General features: G+C 39.5%; 1 protein-coding gene and 1 long non-coding RNA gene across 2 annotated transcripts in view; one reads left to right on the top strand and one right to left on the bottom strand.

Moving 5' to 3' along the window:
- Positions 1 to 18,808, top strand: part of myo16 (myosin XVI) — a 743,507-nt gene that overhangs the window by 36,725 nt on the left and 687,974 nt on the right. The window lies entirely within an intron of this gene.
- Positions 1,428 to 18,808, bottom strand: part of LOC120524069 — a 28,700-nt gene continuing 11,319 nt past the window's right edge. The window contains exon 3 of the long non-coding RNA XR_005632741.1: positions 1,428 to 1,461. This is a non-coding gene — a long non-coding RNA (uncharacterized LOC120524069). The remainder of the gene's footprint in view (positions 1,462 to 18,808) is intronic.

The following is an 18,808-nucleotide window of genomic DNA, read 5'->3' as shown; positions in this document are numbered from 1 at the left end:
TACGTTTAGCATTCGTTTGCTCAGAGGTTGATGTGCTTGCTGCTTCCCGAGCAGCTCTTCTTTTCTCCACCCTAGCGGCCCGCCACTTCTGTTCTTTCATCGGCATCTTGTCACGTTAAAACTGATTAAGTTATTTTTTCTGTTGCAATTACTTGGTACATTGTCTTTAACTGTTTACTTAAGCTGGCATTTAAGTCTTCAATCTCCCTCAAGAATGATTAGCGAAGGTGGTAGGGAATGGGAATGAGAACGGCACCCATACGCATGCGCGCTGCCGAGAATTGATTCTACAATAAAATAAAAATAAAAAGAGGAATAAAAATCATCACGCCGAAAGCGGATAGTAGACGTCACGTAGTATTTGTGTACCAAATTTCAAGTCAATAGGTGAAACAGTTTGCGAGCTACAGGTGATTTAAAATCCTGGACAGACAAAAAAACAGCCAAGGTAGCGTATTATATAAGAAGATATGGAAGTCGGCCCACCCTTTGCAGCTCTTACAGCTTCAGCCCTTCTGGGAAGGCTTTCCACAAGGTTTAGAAGTGTGTTTATGGGAATGTGTGTCCAGGAGAGCATTGGCACTGATGTTGGACGAGAAGAGCTGGCTCGCTTGCAGTCTCCGCTCTAATTCACTCCAAAGGTGTTCTGTCGGGTTGAGGGCTCTCTCTGAAGGCCAGTCAAGTTCCTTCACACCAAACTCGCTCCTCCATTTCTTTATTGACCTTGCATTGTGCACACGTGTGTGCCCAGTCATGTTGCCATCCCCAAACCGTTCCCACACAGCTGTGTGCATGAAATTGTCCAAAATGGCTTTGTATGCTGAAGCATTAAGAGTTTCTTTTAGTGGAACTAAGGGGCCAAGCCCGACCCCCACACCATAACCCCCCCTCCACCAAACTTTCCACTTGACACAATGCAGTCAGGCGAGTCCCGTTCTCCTGGTCAGACTCGTCCATCAGATTGCGTGATTCGTCACTCCAGAGGACACGTCTGCCCTGCTCTCGAGTCCGGAGTCGGGCGGTAGGCATTACATCACTTCATAAGACGCTTTCAATCAATCAATCAATCAATCAACATTTATTTATATAGCACATATGCATACAAAAAAATGTAGCTCAAAGTGCTTTACAAAATGAATAGAAAAATAGAAGACACAATAAAAAATAAACATAAGTCAACATTAATTAACATAGAATAAGTAAGGTCCGATGGCCAGGGTGGACAGAAAAAACAAAAAAAAACTCCTGGAGGCTGGAGAAAAAAATAAAATCTGTAGGGGTTCCAGACCAAGAGACCGCCCAGTCCCCTCTGGGCAATCTACCTAACATAAATGAAACAGTCCTCTTTGGATTTAGGGTTCTCACGGAAGGACCTGATGAAGATGGTCATGTAGAATTCTGGCTTTCAGTCCATTAATATTGGTGCATCATGAAGCTTTGAGTAGGTGGTGGTGGCGCAGGCTACCACCACAAAGAAACCGGAAAAAGAAACAGAAGAGAGAGTTGGGGTCAGTACGGATTTTAGAGCCACTGTGAATAGTTATTATGAAGAATTGAACATATAGAGTATCAGTATTAAGTTAAAGTGAAGTTATGAGAAGGCCATGTTACAGTAATGTGTTTTCAGCAGTGTTTTAAAGTGCTCTACTGTATCAGACTGGTGAATTCCTATTGGCAGGCTATTCCAGATTTTAGGTGCATAACAGCAGAAGGCCGCCTGCCTCACCACTTCTTTTAAGTTTAGCTTTTGGAATTATAAGGAGACACTCATTTGAAGATCTGAGGTTACGATTTGGAATATAACGTGTCAGGCATTCCAATATATAAGATGGAGCGAGATTATTTAAGGCTTTATAAACCATAAGCAGTATTTTAAAGTCAATCCTGAATGACACAGGTAACCAGTGTAGTGACATCAAAACTGGAGAAATGTGTTCGGATTTTCTTTTCCCAGTTAGGATTCTAGCAGCTGCATTCTGCACTCGTTGCAAATGATTTATGTCTTTTTTGGGTAGTCCTGAGAGGAGTGCATTACAGTAATAATAATAATAATAATAGTAATAATTACAGTAAGCTTTGCATTGCACTTGCTGATGTCAGGCTTGGCTGCAGCTGCTCGGCCGTGGCGACCCATTCCTTGAAGCTCTGTCTCTCTATGCTGCACTGTTCTTGAGCTTTTGGACGTCTGTAGCTATTGACTCTGTAGAAAGCTGGCGACTTCTGCACACCTCAGCATGCACTGTCCCCGCTCTGTGATTTGATGTGGCCTACCACTTCATGGCTGAGTTGCTGCTGTTCCCAATTGCTTCCACTTTGTTATAACACCACTAACAGTTGACCGTGAAATATTTAGTAGCGAGGAACATTTCACGAATGGACTTACTGCACAGGTGGCATCCTGTCACGGCACCAGGCTTGAATTCACTGAGCTCCTGAGAGCGGCCCATTCTGTCACCAGTGTTTGTCAGTCTGCATGCCGAGGGGCTCGATGTTACACACCTGTGGCCATGGAAGTGATTGGAACACCTGAATTCAATGAATTGGATGGGGTCCCAATACTTTTGTCCTTATAGCATAGGTATGAGACAATCAAATCTTGATAAATAAATTACATTATATTCATTGCATGCAAAATTATGTTTATGTGAAATTTCTGGGTAGGGGGGTCCATAGCTTTCATCAGATTCTTAAAGGGGTCCATGACTCGAAAAAGGTTAAGAATCACTGGTCTAATCGGTGGAGTGGCTTCCTCTGCGTCACATGGTGAGTCTGGAGTGGACTTTGGCTCTGTGGCCTTGAACGTTTCATAGTGAACTTTTTCTTAAGATGCTTTGCTGGTAAAGTAGGACGGTTTTAATATTTTTCTCCTGAGAGTGCTGACAGATTGCACAAGGAGAACCAGACCAGTGACATTGTGATTTTATATATATATATAGCACCTTTCCATAGTTGAAACCCTCTCGAGGTTGTCCACAAATATTTAGGATGTGGGTCTGAATGGAGTTTACTAGCGTATTATGCATTTTGTCAAGGGCTGAATGACGAGTCGGTGGTCAGGACTGAACCTTTTGGGCCTGAGATGTTACACTTTGCTTTTCCACCACGTCCTAAAACACTTCACAGATCAGAGGATGTTTGTTTCCTCATTTCTGTTTTGACAAAGGCAGATAAAGTAACCAAATCATGGAGTTGGAAGAAGGAGTTTTTAATTATATTGTACTTCTCCAGATACTGGAGTTGCTTCCAGAATTCTCTGGGGAAACGATGGGTGGGTTTTATATTTTGTTCAGGATTGCACATTGAATCAGTGGGTAGGAGTGAACCTATGCTTTAAATATTGTTTTTTAAAATTGTCTTAAATAGTGTGTTTTAAAAATGATTTCCATATTTCTTTAAAGAGAGCACAGTGCCAAGGACTGAATGGACCTTGTCATTTTATGTTGCGCCTTTCTGTTGTAAATAAAGCTCCTCACCGAGTGCCAGAATGGATCCTTTTGCTCTTTACATGGCATTTTTATGCTATCCTTAAAGGACCTGTCACCATTGCCACAACAGTTAGAATTCTGTTTGCGACATTGCAGACTTGCTGTTTGTTATAGGCGCCCCCTGCTGTTGGTTGTTGGAATGCCAGCTCATACTATGGGTGACTCATCCCTGGCTGATGTAACTTGTTGGTGCCATTCTGTTGCCCTCCCTCTGAATGCACTGTCCCTGGCACCTCACTTACAACTCTTTCAAATGGCAGGGTGGTCTTCATTTCTGCTATAGTCATGCAGTCGGTGACCAAAGCACATGAGTGGGTCATGTGGTGCAGCAGAGGTGTTAAAAACTGCACATCTGTGTGGTGATCTGTCGATTAAATGTGAGCAGGTGAACCTCCTTGATTGGAGCTGCAGATGTTTCCGATCTCCTGACTGTGTTCCTTCACTGTCTATCGATTATAGCACCTTTCATATCTATCTATCTATCTATTATAAAGTGCCTTTCTTAGCTATCTATCTATCATATATTTTCTTCCATATCTATCTATCACATAGCACCTTCCATATCTATCTATCTATCTATCTATTATATAGTGCTTTTCACATCTATCTATTAATCTATCTATCATATAGCACCTTCCATATCTATCTATCTATCTATTATATAGTGCCTTTCATATCTATCTATCTATCTATACTGCCTTCCATATCTATCCTTAATATAGTTCTTTTCACATCTATCTATTAATCTATCTATCATATAGCACCTTTCATATCTATCTATCTATTATATAGTGCCTTTCATATCTATATATTATATAGTGCTTTTCACATCTATCTATTAATCTATCTATCATATAACACCTTTCATATCTATCTATCTATCTGTTATATAGTGCCTTACACTATATAAATAGCTTGCCTTAATGCTAGAAGTATCAAAAATAAGGTAAGTGAGTTGGAGTTGTATGTAGCAGAGCACAATTATGATATTATAGCAATAACGGAAACCTGGCTAAATAACAAAGATGGGGATGAGTGTAACATAGAGGGATACACATTTTTTAGGAAGGATAGACAGAACAGAAAAGGAGGTGGGGTTGCTGTTTATGCCAAACAGGAATTAAATGTAAGTCATCTTCAGTTGGATGATGAGCCCCATCTTAGTGAGGACATGTGGCTTCGCCTGGAAAATATTAGGGAAAAAGGTCTCATTTTAGGAGTGTGTTATAGACCACCCAATTCAGACAGTAATTTCAACACACATCTTTTTAGTAATATCAAAAAGGCAAGTTTACAGGGGATATTATAGTCATGGGGGACTTTAATTATCCAAATATTAACTGGGATAACCTTACAGATGGAGGAGCACAAGAGCAGGAGTTTTAGAAGTAATCGTGACTGTTTTTAACACAGCATGTTAAAGCACCAACAAGGGGTGAAGCCTATCTGGATTTAGTATTCTGTAATAATCAGGATAGAATTGAGGGTGTAGAGGTGATTGAACCACTAGGGTCAAGTGACCATAATGTAATACAATTCTCAGTATTTTGTAAGAGTACAGATGCAAAGACTAAAATTGTTAAGTTGAACTTTAGTAGGGCTAATTTTGAGCAGATGCACAAAGTCTAAGTAGGATAGACTGGGATAAGCTTTTAAATGTGGAGACAGTCGAGGAGCAGTGGAACAGGTTTAAAAATGTTTTACATGTAATGCAGGACAGATACATACCTAAATTTGGAAGTAATAGGAAACTAAAAAATCTCCACGATGGATTAATAAAGATTTAAAAAGAAGTTGCAAAGGAAAAACTGCTGTATAAGGCATATAAGACTAATGACTGCAAAGAGAACCGTAGCGTATGAGAAAATGAGGGCAACCATTAAGAAGGATATCAGAGAGGCTAAAAGACAGTTGGAGAGGAATATAGCAGATAAGGCAAAGAAGACCCCAAGAGATTCTTTCAGTATTTTAGTAGTAAAAGAACAGTTAAGGAGGAGGTCAAGTTCATCAGGAATAGTAAAGGGAATTAAAAGATACAGACAATGAAATAGCAGATGCCCTAAACTTACATTTTTCTGAGGTGTTTACAAGTGAGCAAGTGGATAACCTGCCAGAGGTAAACAACTACTAAGGAGGTACTGAGGGATTTGGAAATTGTAGAGGGAGAAGTGCTGCTCAGATTAAATAAGATGAAATCAAACAAATCACCAGGCCCAGATAATATTTATCCTCGTGTTCTTAAGGAGGCTAGTGAGTACATATATAAACCCTTGACACATATTTTTAGGAAGTCACTGTGCACTGGAGAGATTCCAAAGGACTGGAAAATGGCAAATATCATCCCATTATATAAAAAGGGTGACAGGGCAGATCCAAGCAACTATAGGCCAGTAAGCTTAACAAGCATCACAGGAAAATTAATGGAAGGAATTATTAAGGATAAGATTGAGCAACACATGACAAGGACAGGAGTTATTCTGAACAGTCAGCATGGGTTCAGAAGGGGAGGTCGTGTTTTACTAACATGTTGGAATTCTATGAGGAGGCAACAAAAGGATACGATCAAAGTGGAGCTTATGATATTATTTATCTGGACTTTCAGAAAGCATTTGATAAGGTGCCACATGAGAGGTTGGGCATCAAGTTAAAAGAAGTGGGAGTTCAGGGTGATGTTTTTAGATGGGTGCAGAATTGGCTCAGACACAGGAAGCAGAGGGTGATGGTGCGAGGAACCTCATCAGAACTGGCGATGTTAAGAGTGGTGTTCCACAGGGGTCAGTGCTAGGGCCGCTGCTATTTTTAATATATATAAATGATTTAGATAGGAATATAAGTAACAAGCTGGTTAAGTTTGCAGATGATACCAAGATAGGTGGATTAGCAGATAATTTGGAATCCGTTATATCATTACAGAAGGACTTGGATAGCATACAGGCTTGGGCAGATTTGTGGCAGATGAAATTTAATGTCAGTAAATGTAAAGTATTACACATAGGAAGTAAAAATATTAGGTTTGAATACACAATGGGCGGTCGAAAAATCGAGAGTACACCTTATGAGAAGGATTTAGGAGTCATAGTGGACTCTAAGCTATCAACTTCCAAACAGTGTTCAGAAGCCATTAAGAAGGCTAACAGAATGTTAGGTTATATAGCACGATCTGTGGAGTACAAGTCCAAGGAGGTTATGCTCAACCTTTATAATGCACTGGTGAGGCCTCATCTTGAGTACTGTGTGCAGTTTTGGTCTCCAGGCTACAAAAGGACATAGCAGCACTAGAAAAGGTCCAGAGAAGAGCGACTAGGCTGATTCCAGGTCTACAGGGGTTGAATTATGAGGAAAGATTAAAAGAGCTGAGCCTTTACAGTTTAAGCAAAAGAAGATTAAGAGGTGACATGATTGAAGTGTTTAAAATTATGAAGGGAATTAGTACAGTGGATCGAGACTTGTATTTTAAAATGAGCTCATCAAGAACACGGGGACACAGTTGGAAACTTGTTAAGGGTAAATTTCGCACAAACATTAGGAAGTTTTTCTTTACACAAAGAACGATAGACACTTGGAATAAGCTACCAAGTAGTGTGGTAGACAGTAAGACGTTAGGGACTTTCAAAACTCGACTTGATGTTTTCTTGGAGGAAACAAGTGGATAGGACTGGCGAGCTTTGTTGGGCTGAATGGCCTGTTCTCGTCTAGATTGTTCTAATTCTAATTCTAATTCTAATTCTAATACACATTTATCAATCTTATAGTGCTTTCATATCTATCTATCATATAGCACCTTTCATATCTATCTATCATATAGCACCTTTCATGTCTATCTATCTATCTATCTATCTATCTATCTAATACTGAAAGACGCCTCACACCTGGACAAACTTGTTAAAAAGGCAGGCTCTATTGTAGGAGTAAAGTTGGACAGTTTAACATCTGTGTCAAAGCGATGGCCATCAAGCAAACTCCTGTCAATCATGAAGAATCCACTGCATCCACTGAACAGGATCATCTCCAGGCAGAGGAGTAGCTTCAGTGACAGACTTTGTCACCGTCCTGCTCTCTGACACACTGAGGAGATCGTTCCTCCCCCACACTATGCGACTCTTCAATTCCAACCGAGGGAGTAAATGCTAACATTACTCAGTTATTGTCTGCTTTTTTTATTTTTTTTTTCATTTTTATTACTATTTAATTTAATATTGTTTTTTTTTGTATCAGTATACTGCTGCTGGATTATGTGAATTTCCCCTTGGGATTAATAAAGTATCTATCTATCTATCTATTATATAGTGCCTTTCACATCTATCTATCACATAGCACCTTTCTTATCTATCTATCATATAGTGCTTTTACTGGTAACTTATCTAGATATAATTAATTAATATAGCCCCTTGCATATCTATGTATTATGTAGTGCCTTTTGTATCAATGTATTTTATTGTGTTTTTATCAGTGATTATTATGCCATCATGAAAGTAGAGTAGATGTTTTTAGGTTCAGTCCTTGTTAATAATAATAATATTAATAATATTAATACATTTTATTTATTTGTACGTGCCTTTCTAAACATTCAAGGACACCAAACAATAGGTAAAACACACATTATTAACAAAACTAAAATACAAAAATTTAAATCAAACAGAGCAATTGTAATGAAAGAGAAAAAGCAGTTGTAACAAATGAGTTTTAAGTTTAGATTTGAAAAGTGAAAATGATTCAATATTTCTAAGCTAAGATGGTAGCGAGTTCCAGTGCTGGGGTGCAGAGTAACTGGATGCTCTGCTCCCCATAGTGGTAAGACGGATGAAGGGGACAGTCAAGTGGATGGAGGAAGAGGATCCGAGGGTACGAGAGGGAATGGCAACATGGAGGAGGTCAGACAGACATGGAGGGGTGAGGTTGTGGGGAACCTTAAAAGTCAGTAGGAGAATTTGAATTGAATTTGGAACTGAACTGGAAGCCAATGAAACTGCTGCAAGACGGGAGTGATATGGTGAATAGAGGGGGTTCTAGTAATGATGCGGGCAGCTGAGTTCTGGACCAGTTGAAGCTTATAGAGAGATCTGCGAGAAAGACCAAAGAAAAGGGAATTGCAATAATCCAGATGAGAAGTGACAAGGCTATGAACGAGGATAGCAGTGGTGTAGGAAGTGAGAGAAGGGTGAATACAATAAATGTTATGCAAGTGGGAATATGCAGACCGGGAGATGTTATTGATGTGGGACTGAAAGGATAAAGTACTGTCAAGGATGACTCCCAGACTCTTAACTGTGGAGAAGGGGAGACAGAGGAATTATCAATAACAAATGAAAAATGATCAGTTTTGTAAAATGTTGATTTTGTACCAATGAGGAGAACCTCAGTTTTGACACTTGTTATTTAATTTAAGAAAGTCTGAAGAAAACCAGGATTTTATTTCTGATATGCAACCAGTAAGTGTGGAGGGTGAAAAGGAAGCAGTAGGTTTGCTAGTGAGATAGAGCTGGGTGTCGTCAGTATAACAGTGGAAGCTAATGTTATATTTACGAAAGATATTTCCAAGGGGAAGGAGGTAAATAATAAAAAGAAGACGACCCAGGACAGAGCCCAGCTGAAGTAACAGTGGTGGTTTGGGATGTGAAAGTTTTAAGCTGAATAAACTGAGTGTGGCCCTAGAGGTAGGATCTGAACCAGTCTAGTGGTGTGTGGGTAATGCCAGTCGAAGATAATCTGTTGAGTAGAGTAGTGTGACAAATAGTGTCAAAGGCTGCACTCAGATCAAGGAGGATGAGAATAGGAATTAAACCAGAATCAGCTGCCATAAGGAGGTCATTAGTAATTTTTATAAGTGCCATTTCTGTACTGTGGAGGGGACAAAAACCCCTGTGTGGTGCTGTATCATTGCAACATTTTTAGCACCACCACTTCACTTCAGATGTAAACACCTGGATTCAATACTAGGCCTGTCCACTGCCCCGGGCAGATGTCCCAGTGTCTATGTGGCTTCTCTCCATACACCTCAATTTCACATGTGTGCCCCAAAGACTAAATGCCAACTCTACATTAGCCCCGTATGTGACAGACTGAGTGTGCCCTGGCACAGTCTGGCATCCTTTTGGAATTGTGTTTCTATTTTGTGCTCATCACGCCAGGATAAGCTTCAGACTCCCCTAAACCTTGCACTTTAAAGAAAGGAACTTCTGAAAATAAAGAGCGGAAATTATAATAATTATTTAAATGTCATTATAATTATTATTATAATATATAATTATTATAATAACATTATGTTTGAAAGGCACATTGTATAATTTAATGTAGAGCAGTTATTGTAATTAAGGTTTGCCCAAATTTAATACACATTATAGTATTATTTATTCAAAGTATAGCTAATTATTATAATAGATTTATGAGCTCATTATAATAATTGTATAATTTGAAGTGGTCAATAAAGTTCAAATTAGAGAGCAATAGGTGTTTGATGAATTTATATATAGATATATAGATATATATATATATATACTGCTCAAAAGAATTAAAGGAACACTTTTTAATCAGAGTATAGCATCAAGTCAATGAAACTTATGGGATATTAATCTGGTCAGTTAAGTAGCAGAGGGGATTGTTAATCAGTTTCAGCTGCTGTGGTGTTAATGAAATTAGCAACAGATGCACTAGAGGGGCAACAATGAGATGACCCCCAAAACAGGAATGGTTTAACAGGTGGAGGCCACTGACGTTTTTCCCTCCTCATCTTTTCTGACTGTTTCTTCACTAGTTTTGCATTTGGCTACAGTCAGTGTCACTACTGGTAGCATGTGGCGATACCTGGACCCTACAGAGGTTGCACAGGTAGTCCAACTTCTCCAGGATGGCACACCAATATGTGTCATTGCCAGAAGGTTTGCTGTGTCTCCCTGCACAGTCTCAAGGGCATGGAGGAGATTCTAGGAGACAAGCAGTTACTCTAGGAGAGCTGGAGAGGGCCATAGAAGGTCCATAACCCATCAGCAGGACCAGTATCTGCTCCTTTGGGCAAGGAGGAACAGGATAAGCACTGCCAGAGCCCTACAAAATGACCTCCAGCAGGCCACTGGTGTGAATGTCGCTCTGTGGCCTTGAACGTTTCATAGTGAACTTTTTCTTAAGATGCTTTGCTGGTAAAGTAGGACGGTTTTAATATTTTTCTCCTGAGAGTGCTGACAGATTGCACAAGGAGAACCAGACCAGTGACATTGTGATTTTATATATATATATAGCACCTTTCCATAGTTGAAACCCTCTCGAGGTTGTCCACAAATATTTAGGATGTGGGTCTGAATGGAGTTTACTAGCGTATTATGCATTTTGTCAAGGGCTGAATGACGAGTCGGTGGTCAGGACTGAACCTTTTGGGCCTGAGATGTTACACTTTGCTTTTCCACCACGTCCTAAAACACTTCACAGATCAGAGGATGTTTGTTTCCTCATTTCTGTTTTGACAAAGGCAGATAAAGTAACCAAATCATGGAGTTGGAAGAAGGAGTTTTTAATTATATTGTACTTCTCCAGATACTGGAGTTGCTTCCAGAATTCTCTGGGGAAACGATGGGTGGGTTTTATATTTTGTTCAGGATTGCACATTGAATCAGTGGGTAGGAGTGAACCTATGCTTTAAATATTGTTTTTTTAAAATTGTCTTAAATAGTGTGTTTTAAAAATGATTTCCATATTTCTTTAAAGAGAGCACAGTGCCAAGGACTGAATGGACCTTGTCATTTTATGTTGCGCCTTTCTGTTGTAAATAAAGCTCCTCACCGAGTGCCAGAATGGATCCTTTTGCTCTTTACATGGCATTTTTATGCTATCCTTAAAGGACCTGTCACCATTGCCACAACAGTTAGAATTCTGTTTGCGACATTGCAGACTTGCTGTTTGTTATAGGCGCCCCCTGCTGTTGGTTGTTGGAATGCCAGCTCATACTATGGGTGACTCATCCCTGGCTGATGTAACTTGTTGGTGCCATTCTGTTGCCCTCCCTCTGAATGCACTGTCCCTGGCACCTCACTTACAACTCTTTCAAATGGCAGGGTGGTCTTCATTTCTGCTATAGTCATGCAGTCGGTGACCAAAGCACATGAGTGGGTCATGTGGTGCAGCAGAGGTGTTAAAAACTGCACATCTGTGTGGTGATCTGTCGATTAAATGTGAGCAGGTGAACCTCCTTGATTGGAGCTGCAGATGTTTCCGATCTCCTGACTGTGTTCCTTCACTGTCTATCGATTATAGCACCTTTCATATCTATCTATCTATCTATTATAAAGTGCCTTTCTTAGCTATCTATCTATCATATATTTTCTTCCATATCTATCTATCACATAGCACCTTTCATATCTATCTATCTATCTATCTATTATATAGTGCCTTTCATATCTATCGATCTATCTATCCATACTGCCTTTCATATCTATCTATCTATCTATCTGTTATATAGTGCCTTACACACTTATCAATTTATCTTATAGTGCCTTTCATATCTATCGATCTATCTATCCAAACTGCCTTCCATATCTATCTATCTATCTATTATATAGTGCCTTTCATATCTATCTATCTATTATATAGTGCCTTTCATATCTATATATTATATAGTGCTTTTCACATCTATCTATTAATCTATCTATCATATAACACCTTTCATATCTATCTATCTATCTGTTATATAGTGCCTTACACTATATAAATAGCTTGCCTTAATGCTAGAAGTATCAAAAATAAGGTAAGTGAGTTGGAGTTGTATGTAGCAGAGCACAATTATGATATTATAGCAATAACGGAAACCTGGCTAAATAACAAAGATGGGGATGAGTGTAACATAGAGGGATACACATTTTTTAGGAAGGATAGACAGAACAGAAAAGGAGGTGGGGTTGCTGTTTATGCCAAACAGGAATTAAATGTAAGTCATCTTCAGTTGGATGATGAGCCCCATCTTAGTGAGGACATGTGGCTTCGCCTGGAAAATATTAGGGAAAAAGGTCTCATTTTAGGAGTGTGTTATAGACCACCCAATTCAGACAGTAATTTCAACACACATCTTTTTAGTAATATCAAAAAGGCAAGTTTACAGGGGGATATTATAGTCATGGGGGACTTTAATTATCCAAATATTAACTGGGATAACCTTACAGATGGAGGAGCACAAGAGCAGGAGTTTTTAGAAGTAATCGGCGACTGTTTTTTAACACAGCATGTTAAAGCACCAACAAGGGGTGAAGCCTATCTGGATTTAGTATTCTGTAATAATCAGGATAGAATTGAGGGTGTAGAGGTGATTGAACCACTAGGGTCAAGTGACCATAATGTAATACAATTCTCAGTATTTTGTAAGAGTACAGATGCAAAGACTAAAATTGTTAAGTTGAACTTTAGTAGGGCTAATTTTGAGCAGATGCGACAAAGTCTAAGTAGGATAGACTGGGATAAGCTTTTAAATGTGGAGACAGTCGAGGAGCAGTGGAACAGGTTTAAAATGTTTTACATGTAATGCAGGACAGATACATACCTAAATTTGGAAGTAATAGGAAACTAAAAAATCTCCACGATGGATTAATAAAGATTTAAAAAGAAGTTGCAAAGGAAAAACTGCTGTATAAGGCATATAAGACTAATGACTGCAAAGAGAACCGTAGCGTATGAGAAATGAGGGCAACCATTAAGAAGGATATCAGAGAGGCTAAAAGACAGTTGGAGAGGAATATAGCAGATAAGGCGAAAGAAGACCCCAAGAGATTCTTTCAGTATTTTAGTAGTAAAAGAACAGTTAAGGAGGAGGTCAAGTTCATCAGGAATAGTAAAGGGAATTAAAAGATACAGACAATGAAATAGCAGATGCCCTAAACTTACATTTTTCTGAGGTGTTTACAAGTGAGCAAGTGGATAACCTCAGAGGTAAACACTACTAAGGAGGTACTGAGGGATTTGGAAATTGTAGAGGGAGAAGTGCTGCTCAGATTAAATAAGATGAAATCAAACAAATCACCAGGCCCAGATAATATTTATCCTCGTGTTCTTAAGGAGGCTAGTGAGTACATATATAAACCCTTGACACATATTTTTAGGAAGTCACTGTGCACTGGAGAGATTCCAAAGGACTGGAAAATGGCAAATATCATCCCATTATATAAAAAGGGTGACAGGGCAGATCCAAGCAACTATAGGCCAGTAAGCTTAACAAGCATCACAGGAAAATTAATGGAAGGAATTATTAAGGATAAGATTGAGCAACACATGGCAAGGACAGGAGTTATTCTGAACAGTCAGCATGGGTTCAGAAGAGGGAGGTCGTGTTTTACTAACATGTTGGAATTCTATGAGGAGGCAACAAAAGGATACGATCAAAGTGGAGCTTATGATATTATTTATCTGGACTTTCAGAAAGCATTTGATAAGGTGCCACATGAGAGGTTGGGCATCAAGTTAAAAGAAGTGGGAGTTCAGGGTGATGTTTTTAGATGGGTGCAGAATTGGCTCAGACACAGGAAGCAGAGGGTGATGGTGCGAGGAACCTCATCAGAACTGGCGATGTTAAGAGTGGTGTTCCACAGGGGTCAGTGCTAGGGCGCTGCTATTTTTAATATATATAAATGATTTAGATAGGAATATAAGTAACAAGCTGGTTAAGTTTGCAGATGATACCAAGATAGGTGGATTAGCAGATAATTTGGAATCCGTTATATCATTACAGAAGGACTTGGATAGCATACAGGCTTGGGCAGATTTGTGGCAGATGAAATTTAATGTCAGTAAATGTAAAGTATTACACATAGGAAGTAAAAATATTAGGTTTGAATACACAATGGGCGGTCGAAAAATCGAGAGTACACCTTATGAGAAGGATTTAGGAGTCATAGTGGACTCCAAGCTATCAACTTCCAAACAGTGTTCAGAAGCCATTAAGAAGGCTAACAGAATGTTAGGTTATATAGCACGATCTGTGGAGTACAAGTCCAAGGAGGTTATGCTCAACCTTTATAATGCACTGGTGAGGCCTCATCTTGAGTACTGTGTGCAGTTTTGGTCTCCAGGCTACAAAAGGACATAGCAGCACTAGAAAAGGTCCAGAGAAGAGCGACTAGGCTGATTCCAGGTCTACAGGGGTTGAATTATGAGGAAAGATTAAAAGAGCTGAGCCTTTACAGTTTAAGCAAAAGAAGATTAAGAGGTGACATGATTGAAGTGTTTAAAATTATGAAGGGAATTAGTACAGTGGATCGAGACTTGTATTTTAAAATGAGCTCATCAAGAACACGGGGACACAGTTGGAAACTTGTTAAGGATAAATTTCGCACAAACATTAGGATGTTTTTCTTTACACAAAGAACGATAGACACTTGGAATAAGTTACCAAGTAGTGTGGTAGACAGTAAGACGTTAGGGACTTTCAAAACTCGACTTGATGTTTTCTTGGAGGAAGCAACTGGATAGGACTGGCGAGCTTTGTTGGGCTGAATGGCCTGTTCTCGTCTAGATTGTTCTAATTCTAATTCTAATTCTAATTCTAATTCTAATACACATTTATCAATCTTATAGTGCTTTCATATCTATCTATCATATAGCACCTTTCATATCTATCTATCATATAGCACCTTTCATGTCTATCTATCTATCTATCTATCTATCTATCTAATACTGAAAGACGCCTCACGCCTGGACAAACTTGTTAAGAAGGCAGGCTCCATTGTAGGAGTAAAGTTGGACAGTTTAACATCTGTGTCAAAGCGATGGCCATCAAGCAAACTCCTGTCAATCATGAAGAATCCACTGCATCCACTGAACAGGATCATCTCCAGGCAGAGGAGTAGCTTCAGTGACAGACTTTTGTCACCGTCCTGCTCTCTGACACACTGAGGAGATCGTTCCTCCCCCACACTATGCGACTCTTCAATTCCAACCGAGGGAGTAAATGCTAACATTACTCAGTTATTGTCTGCTTTTTTTATTTTATTTTTTTCATTTTTATTACTATTTAATTTAATATTGTTTTTTTTTTTGTATCAGTATACTGCTGCTGGATTATGTGAATTTCCCCTTGGGATTAATAAAGTATCTATCTATCTATCTATTATATAGTGCCTTTCACATCTATCTATCACATAGCACCTTTCTTATCTATCTATCATATAGTGCTTTTACTGGTAACTTATCTAGATATAATTAATTAATATAGCCCCTTGCATATCTATGTATTATGTAGTGCCTTTTGTATCAATGTATTTTATTGTGTTTTTATCAGTGATTATTATGCCATCATGAAAGTAGAGTAGATGTTTTTAGGTTCAGTCCTTGTTAATAATAATAATATTAATAATATTAATACATTTTATTTATTTGTACGTGCCTTTCTAAACATTCAAGGACACCAAACAATAGGTAAAACACACATTATTAACAAAACTAAAATACAAAAATTTAAATCAAACAGAGCAATTGTAATGAAAGAGAAAAAGCAGTTGTAACAAATGAGTTTTAAGTTTAGATTTGAAAAGTGAAAATGATTCAATATTTCTAAGCTAAGATGGTAGCGAGTTCCAGTGCTGGGGTGCAGAGTAACTGGATGCTCTGCTCCCCATAGTGGTAAGACGGATGAAGGGGACAGTCAAGTGGATGGAGGAAGAGGATCCGAGGGTACGAGAGGGAATGGCAACATGGAGGAGGTCAGACAGACATGGAGGGGTGAGGTTGTGGGGAACCTTAAAAGTCAGTAGGAGAATTTGAATTGAATTTGGAACTGAACTGGAAGCCAATGAAACTGCTGCAAGACGGGAGTGATATGGTGAATAGAGGGGGTTCTAGTAATGATGCGGGCAGCTGAGTTCTGGACCAGTTGAAGCTTATAGAGAGATCTGCGAGAAAGACCAAAGAAAAGGGAATTGCAATAATCCAGATGAGAAGTGACAAGGCTATGAACGAGGATAGCAGTGGTGTAGGAAGTGAGAGAAGGGTGAATACAATAAATGTTATGCAAGTGGGAATATGCAGACCGGGAGATGTTATTGATGTGGGACTGAAAGGATAAAGTACTGTCAAGGATGACTCCCAGACTCTTAACTGTGGAGAAGGGGAGACAGAGGAATTATCAATAACAAATGAAAAATGATCAGTTTTGTAAAATGTTGATTTTGTACCAATGAGGAGAACCTCAGTTTTGACACTTGTTATTTAATTTAAGAAAGTCTGAAGAAAACCAGGATTTTATTTCTGATATGCAACCAGTAAGTGTGGAGGGTGAAAAGGAAGCAGTAGGTTTGCTAGTGAGATAGAGCTGGGTGTCGTCAGTATAACAGTGGAAGCTAATGTTATATTTACGAAAGATATTTCCAAGGGGAAGGAGGTAAATAATAAAAAGAAGACGACCCAGGACAGAGCCCAGCTGAAGTAACAGTGGTGGTTTGGGATGTGAAAGTTTTAAGCTGAATAAACTGAGTGTGGCCCTAGAGGTAGGATCTGAACCAGTCTAGTGGTGTGTGGGTAATGCCAGTCGAAGATAATCTGTTGAGTAGAGTAGTGTGACAAATAGTGTCAAAGGCTGCACTCAGATCAAGGAGGATGAGAATAGGAATTAAACCAGAATCAGCTGCCATAAGGAGGTCATTAGTAATTTTTATAAGTGCCATTTCTGTACTGTGGAGGGGACAAAAACCCCTGTGTGGTGCTGTATCATTGCAACATTTTTAGCACCACCACTTCACTTCAGATGTAAACACCTGGATTCAATACTAGGCCTGTCCACTGCCCCGGGCAGATGTCCCAGTGTCTATGTGGCTTCTCTCCATACACCTCAATTTCACATGTGTGCCCCAAAGACTAAATGCCAACTCTACATTAGCCCCGTATGTGACAGACTGAGTGTGCCCTGGCACAGTCTGGCATCCTTTTGGAATTGTGTTTCTATTTTGTGCTCATCGCCGCCAGGATAAGCTTCAGACTCCCCTAAACCTTGCACTTTAAAGAAAGGAACTTCTGAAAATAAAGAGCGGAAATTATAATAATTATTTAAATGTCATTATAATTATTATTATAATATATAATTATTATAATAACATTATGTTTGAAAGGCACATTGTATAATTTAATGTAGAGCAGTTATTGTAATTAAGGTTTGCCCAAATTTAATACACATTATAGTATTATTTATTCAAAGTATAGCTAATTATAATAGATTTATGAGCTCATTATAATAATTGTATAATTTGAAGTGGTCAATAAAGTTCAAATTAGAGAGCAATAGGTGTTTGATGAATTTATATATAGATATATAGATATATATATATATACTGCTCAAAAGAATTGAAGGAACACTTTTTAATCAGAGTATAGCATCAAGTCAATGAAACTTCTGGGATATTAATCTGGTCAGTTAAGTAGCAGAGGGGGTTGTTAATCAGTTTCAGCTGCTGTGGTGTTAATGAAATTAGCAACAGATGCACTAGAGGGGCAACAATGAGATGACCCCCAAAACAGGAATGGTTTAACAGGTGGAGGCCACTGACATTTTTCCCTCCTCATCTTTTCTGACTGTTTCTTCACTAGTTTTGCATTTGGCTACAGTCAGTGTCACTACTGGTACCATGAGGCGATACCTGGACCCTACAGAGGTTGGTGGCACAGGTAGTCCAACTTCTCCAGGATGGCACATCAATACGTGTCATTGCCAGAAGGTTTGCTGTGTCTCCCTGCACAGTCTCAAGGGCATGGAGGAGATTCTAGGAGACAAGCAGTTACTCTAGGAGAGCTGGAGAGGGCCATAGAAGGTCCATAACCCATGAGCAGGACCAGTATCTGCTCCTTTGGGCAAGGAGGAACAGGATAAGCACTGCCAGAGCCGTACAAAATGACCTCCAGCAGGCCACTGGTGTGAATGTCTCTGACCAAACAACCAGAAAGACTTCATGAGGGTGACTCAAGGGCCCCATGTCCTCTAATGGGCCCTGAGCTCACTGCCCAGCAGCATGCAGCTCGATTGACATTCGCCATAGAATACCAGAATTGGCAGATGCACCACTGGTGCCCTGTGCTTTTTACAGATGAGAGCAGGTTCACCCTGAGCACGTGACAGAAGTGAAAGGGTCTGGAGAAGCCAAGGAGAACATTATGCTGCCTGTAACATCATTCAGCATGAGCAGTTTGGTGGTGGGTTAATGATTGTCTGGGGAGGCATATCCATGGAGGGTCACACAGACCGCTACAGGCTTGACAAAGGCACCTTGGCTGCCATTAGGTATCAGGATGAAATCCTTGGACCCATTGTCAGACCCTATGCTGGTACAGTGGCTCCTGGTGCACGACAATTCCTGGCCTCATGTGGTGAG

Source organism: Polypterus senegalus, chromosome 2 (assembly GCF_016835505.1).
Source record: "Polypterus senegalus isolate Bchr_013 chromosome 2, ASM1683550v1, whole genome shotgun sequence".
Taxonomy (NCBI): Eukaryota; Metazoa; Chordata; class Cladistia; order Polypteriformes; family Polypteridae; genus Polypterus; species Polypterus senegalus.
The sequence above is the reverse complement of the archived record's forward strand: the minus strand, read 5'-3'. Positions and strand labels throughout refer to the sequence as shown.